The 5,742-nt window shown below is 52.6% G+C and overlaps 2 long non-coding RNA genes across 2 annotated transcripts; both read right to left on the minus strand.

Moving 5' to 3' along the window:
• Positions 1-2,202: 2,202 nt before the first annotated feature.
• On the minus strand, positions 2,203-4,168 carry LOC120385004. The gene is made up of 3 exons (XR_005589198.1): positions 4,111-4,168; positions 3,525-3,620; positions 2,203-2,264 (listed from the first exon to the last, which is right to left on the minus strand). It is a non-coding gene; the product is annotated as an uncharacterized LOC120385004 (long non-coding RNA).
• A 362-nt stretch (positions 4,169-4,530) lies between these two features.
• Positions 4,531-5,468, minus strand: LOC120385005. The gene is made up of 3 exons (XR_005589199.1): positions 5,409-5,468; positions 4,941-5,063; positions 4,531-4,584 (listed from the first exon to the last, which is right to left on the minus strand). It is a non-coding gene; the product is annotated as an uncharacterized LOC120385005 (long non-coding RNA).
• Between the last annotated feature and the right edge of the window lie 274 nt (positions 5,469-5,742).

The raw sequence follows: 5,742 nt of genomic DNA on the forward strand, positions 1-5,742 counted from the left end.
TAGCGATGTATGTTCTTAGTTGTATTTGTTCATGTTAATAAAACATGAAACTGGGATATTGAGTCATTTCTTTCAATAAGCAACAAGGGCTGGAACTGTGGAGAATGTGAACGGAGATCAGACATTGGACGTCTGAGCCTTATCAGATTTGTCTAAATTAACAGTGTGTTTCCCAAAGGGGAGCAATGGAGGGCATCTATCTTAGCTCCAGCTGCGGCCGGGTGGGGAGGAGAGCTCAGACCATCACAAGGAAAATAAGCTCCCCTACCCAGGCTTTCAGGAATTTGGGGAGGGTGCAGTGTGTCTGAGTGAGGAGAGATCAGTGAGGTGGGGCTGATCTGAGTAGGGGTCAGGGTCTTGCTCTGCAGCCACTCTCATGGCCCTGCCCAATCCTTACCCCAGTCTGATTTGCCCAGGGTTGGGCCTTGTCAGGCCAAGATGGGGTTGGAGCTCTGGTTGGAAGGGCTGTAAAGGTAGTGAACAGTTTGTAGATTTCAGCCAGCAGGGTGTTGGTAGAGTAAATGTGTGTGTTTTAAAGGGACGCTGCTGACAGAGGACAGGATGAAGGTGGTGCAGGCAACTGTAACTGCGTCTCCTGCTTTTCAGAAGTTTGAGTTTTGCGGCTGCAGGGTTCTGCAAGGGGCTGATATTGCTCCAGCCAATCTTAACTCTGCATTAAGGAAGGGTTTTGCCCTTTAATGATTAATTCTCCCTCAGTACTAACTGGGCTCTGAGGCTGACCCCCAAGCTAAATGCTTAGAAAGAAAACAATGAAAATATCAACTGTCCATGACTCGTTTAAAACAAATCCTGTCCCTCCTGTCTGCACTGGCAATGATGAGAGAAACCAAGCCAAGTGATTCATTGCCTCGGGAGAAGTTTAACCACTTCCATTCTCTGTATCTTTACTGTAACGGAAAGGAACAAGAAAAGCAAACGGAGTTCACAGAGAAAAAGTGGCAGATTTCTTTTCTCTCCAAAGCTCTGAGAGCAAACCCTGTTCTCCACATGACCCTCTTCTTTATATTTAACTCCTCCCCATTGGGCTGGATTACTGCTAGTAGCACATCCTCGCTCTGCTTCCTTCAGCGTCTCAGTGTGATTACGATTAGATGAGTAATGTCCGTCCTTTCCCCTTCAACCTGCAAAGGAAACTTCTGCTTCACCACACCAGCTAACAAGAAGTCATGAAAGCAGTTTCCTTGGGAATCCAGTCCTTGTATTACCACCAAAAACACTAGACTGAGAAATGAGTGGTTCTTTAAAATCAATGTCTTCAACTAAGGCCTGGTCTACACTAGGTGGGGTCGATCTAAGATGCGCAACTTCAGCTACGTGAATAGCGTAGCTGAAGTCATACAGCTAGAATACTTACCCGTCCTCACGGCGCGGGATTGGCGTCCACGGCTCCCCGTCGACTCCGCTACCGCCACTCACTCTGGTGGAGTTCCGGAGTCAACGGGAGCGTGTTCAGGGTTCGATATCGCATCTAGATGAGACGCGATATATCGAACTCCGAGAAATCGATTGCTATCCGCTTATCTGGCGGGGAGTGAAGACATACCCTAAGAGGCTATATTCTGATCTCACAGGACCAGCCGCCCACCCAGGTCAATATATAACTTAGATATTTCCCCAAAATCACATTGATGCCAATCCTTCAGTATCTAAATGCTAAAGGTTTATTTATAGAAAGAAAGAAAGAAAGAAAGAAAGAAAGAAAGAAAGAAAGAAAGAAAGAAAGAAAGAAAGAAAGAAAGGTGAGAATTAAAATTGGTTAAAGGAATCAAATACAATAATTGCAAAGTTCTTGGTTCAGGCTTATAGCAGTGATAGAATAAACTGCTGGCTTGATAAGTCTTTGGGTGCTTCAAGTCACTGGAAGTGCCTCTCCCTTGATTAGATGCTCCCATTAGTATAAGTCCATAGTCCAGATGTTTGAGCAGGAAAGAGGCTGGAGCAGGCTAGAGGCACAGTGGAGAAGTTTCCAGGGCCTCTTTTAACTTCTGCCATATGAAGGAAACCCATTGTTTCAAAGTCCTCAGCACAGCTAGTGGAAAATCACAGGTGAAAGATGGGGCTTGGAGTCACATGGGCAAGTCCTGTCCATGCCCCATTTTGCTCAGTCATTGCAGGATGGATACTTTGCAGGATCGTCAGATAGAACATTCACAGAAAAGTCCGTTCAGTGTAGATGGGTGCCTCCCATGGTCCATTGTGAATTAAGTGTCCGTTCGATGGGCCACTCACTGGCTAACAGCTCACTTCAGCGGATGCATAGAATGGAACACAGAAAGAAGATATTTATACATACAGAGACCGTGAAAGGTGGAAGTAGCCATACCAACTCTAAGAGGCCAATCAACTGAGATGAGCAATCATCAGCAGGAGAAAAAAACCTTTGAAGTGATAATCAAGATGACCCACAGAAGGTGTGAGGACACTTAACGTGGAGAAATAGATTCAATTAGTGAAATGACCCAACCATTCCCACTCTCTGTTTAAAACTAAGTTAATTTTATCTAATTTGCATATTAATTCAAGTTCAGCAGTCTCTCTTTGGAGTCTGTTTTTGAAGTTTTTTTGTTGCAAAATTGCCACCTTCAAGTCTGTCACTGAGTGGTTAGAGAGGCTGAAGTGTTCTCCTACTGGGTTTTGAATGTTATTCTTCCTGATGTCAGATTTGTGTCCATTTATTCTTTTGCATAGAGACTGTCCGGTTTGGCCAATGTACCTATGGCAGAGAGGCATTGCTGGCCCATGATGGCATAGATCACTTTGGTAGATGTGCAGGTGAATGAGCCCCTGATGGCGTGGCCACTTTGGAGAAGTGGGGCTCCAGAGTGTCCAGCCCCTGCTGCTGTGCCAGAAGCACAGACGTGGGACAGCATGGCGGAAGCTGAGCTGTTTGGTCCTGTCCTCCACTGGGCACAAGCTGTCATTGTCTCGCCAGGCTGGGACAATGGTCGGTCTTGGGGCTGGTCTATTTGCTCTGAACCCTCAGTTCATGTGCTCTGATCCATGAACAGCACGTCAGGATCAAGGCACATGTCCTGGACCCAGACCCCAGCTGCAGAAGCCTTGGTAGGATGGATGGAGTGGCCGTGAGGACAGGAACTGCAGTGTCCCTAGGACAGAAGAGCTGATTCCCTGAGGCTCCTCCTGTATCTCAGGGTCTCCTAGAAAGGAGCCAGTGACTTTTCTCAGGGTCCCATGTCCTGCATCTCACAGGTGTTGGTTTCAGTCTCTCAGGCCCCAGCCAGTCTGGTGCTCACTGTTAGTGCTTAATGCAACCGTGCAGAGCTCTGGCTGAGAGTCCCAGCTCCTTCCCTCTGCTCCCCTGCCCCCGCCCCAGGAGGCGTAAGGGTCCCAACATTGCACTGCACTGACAGCTCTGGGAACGTGGGCGGCTTGGGTTCAAGCTGGGAGGACACAACGGAAGCAGGACTCTTCTAGTCTCTCCTTTGCAGCCCCCTGACGGGGTTAAGGGGAAATTCCGCCCCAGACCGGCCCATTCTACTCACCTCCAAGAGGTGCTGCAGCTTAGCTAGGGTGGGGGTCTCAGTGAGCAGGCACCCGACCATGGCATCCAGCCTCTGTAAATAGGTGTTGTGCAGAGCCTGCAAGAAGCGGGAACACCCGTCAGTCATGGGACATGGGGCTACACCAGTCACGGGACCAGGGGGGTTCTCTGAGAGCCCTGGCCAGACCCAAAAGGCACATCCTGGCCTCTCCCATTCACATCATTCCAAGGACACTTGGCAAGAGTTCCTAGTCGGATGCCTGCTGGCTCCTCAATCCTTGGCCTTAGCAGTTCTCTGTGCAGGGGCTGGTACCCAGCAGACTAGGGACCAGCCAAACTGCAATGGGTGGGAAGAAGGATCCCAGGAGAGTCCAGGCAGCAGAACACAGAATGAGGAGAGGGAAGGCTGGGATCAGCCACAGAGGGTAATACAATCTCCCTGGAGGAAGGGCCCTCCTGCCAGTTTGTCTCAGGCCTGTTCCCAGCTCTGCTCACTCCTCCCCTATTCTCAGCAGCTCCATCAAACCAAGGAGCAGGGACCAGAGGCGGCTCCTGCTCCTGGGACAGGAAGTAGGATCGTGACCTACCTGGAAGTGGGCGGTATCCTGCCCAGTGCCCATCGTGAAGATGGTGCAAAGAAGAGCCCGCAGGAGGAGTGATTCCAGCTCCAGGGCAAGCAGCGGCTTCAGTTTGCTGCGGGGAGAGAAGAGCCCGTGTTATCCTTGGCGGCACCGGAGTGGCGCTGGCACTGCCATGGCCATGACCCCCTCCCCCGCAGTGATCCCCTCCCTACGGCCGCTGTAACGTTCCTGGAGTGAAATCACCCCCCAGCCAGGAAAGTGGAGACGTTCCCGCCTCCTCTGCTGGGGGATGGGAACAGCCACAGCTGGGGGTAATCTAGGCCGGAGAAGATCTGGGACTCCCGGCTCCAGACCCGATCAGCACCAGGGTTAAGGCAGCTGGATGGGACGGTCCTGGTACCTGAGGCTGCAAACTGAAGCCATGGAGCTGGAGATGATGGAGGTTGGCTCTGGCACCATGGGCAGATTTTCAATCAGCTCCTGAGAGACCCCAAGAAGATAAATTTGCATGTGAGACTCAGGCCCCGCAGACCCACAGGCACTTTCCAGGGAAGAGACCAAAGTGCTCTGCAGAAACAGCCAGTGTCACTCCCAACCCCAACCAGCTGGGCCCCCCATTCCTCCCATCCATCAAACTTCCTTCCCCCTCCCCTCCCCTCCGGCCTTACAATTCCCCCACTGCCAGCTCCCGATTGGTGTCAGAAGCTCTCCCTTCCCTGCTCCCCAGCCCTCAGCCACAGGAACCACTGTCCTCTGCTTCCCCCTCTGGCCCCACCAACTCTTTCTCTCGTTTCTGGGTCCCTCGCCCCAGGGGCCAGACACGGGGTCCCACTCACTGCAATGCTCTCCACGAGGGCCGCTTTGGAGACGTGGGGCTCCAGAGTGTTCAGCCCCTGCTGCTGTGCCAAGAAGTACAGACGTGGGACACTACGGAGGAAGCGGAGCTGTTTGGCCATCAACTAGGAGTGGGGTGGGGGGAGAGAGAGAGACAGTTAGGTAGGGACCTCCCAACCCACCTACACCAGCTCCATGGCTCAGGAACCCCATGGAGTTGGACAGGAAAAACCGCCCGCTTCCCGATACCAGTGTCGCCCTGCAGACTGGGGTTGTAACTGGGACAGTGTCTGTGGGAGTGGACACCTTGGCCTGTGTGAGACAAATGCCCCACTTTGGGGTGCCAGGTAACAAGGAGCAGTTCCCCATTGGGGTGATGGATTGTCTGGGACAAGACCCCCCTGTGTGGGTGGGGATGGAAGAAGGGGCAGGGCAGACTCAGGGGCAGCGCAGCTGTAAGATTTTTGTACCTCAGCTCTGCCCTGGAGGTAGTCCTGGATGACCCTGATGGTGTCTTGTTCAGGGGACACCTCCTCCTCCTCCTTCTCTTCTTCCTCCTCCTCAGCCCACTGCTGCTGGGCACTGGGGTCTCTGCACCAGGGAGAGCAGGAGAAAGGACAATCCCTGCTGCCACTGGGGATGCAGTGTAGAGAAATGGCTCAATGTCCCCATCCTCAACAAGGAGCCCCATGGCACAGAGGGCCGCACCTGCCCCTCCCTGCGACACCCTCAGGCCCATCCGCCTCAGGGCCCCGTGGCCGTCAGCCCCCCCCCCCAACCTCATCAGGGGAGGCTGGAGCTCCC

Source organism: Mauremys reevesii, linkage group 17 (genome assembly GCF_016161935.1).
Source record: "Mauremys reevesii isolate NIE-2019 linkage group 17, ASM1616193v1, whole genome shotgun sequence".
NCBI lineage: Eukaryota > Metazoa > Chordata > Testudines > Geoemydidae > Mauremys > Mauremys reevesii.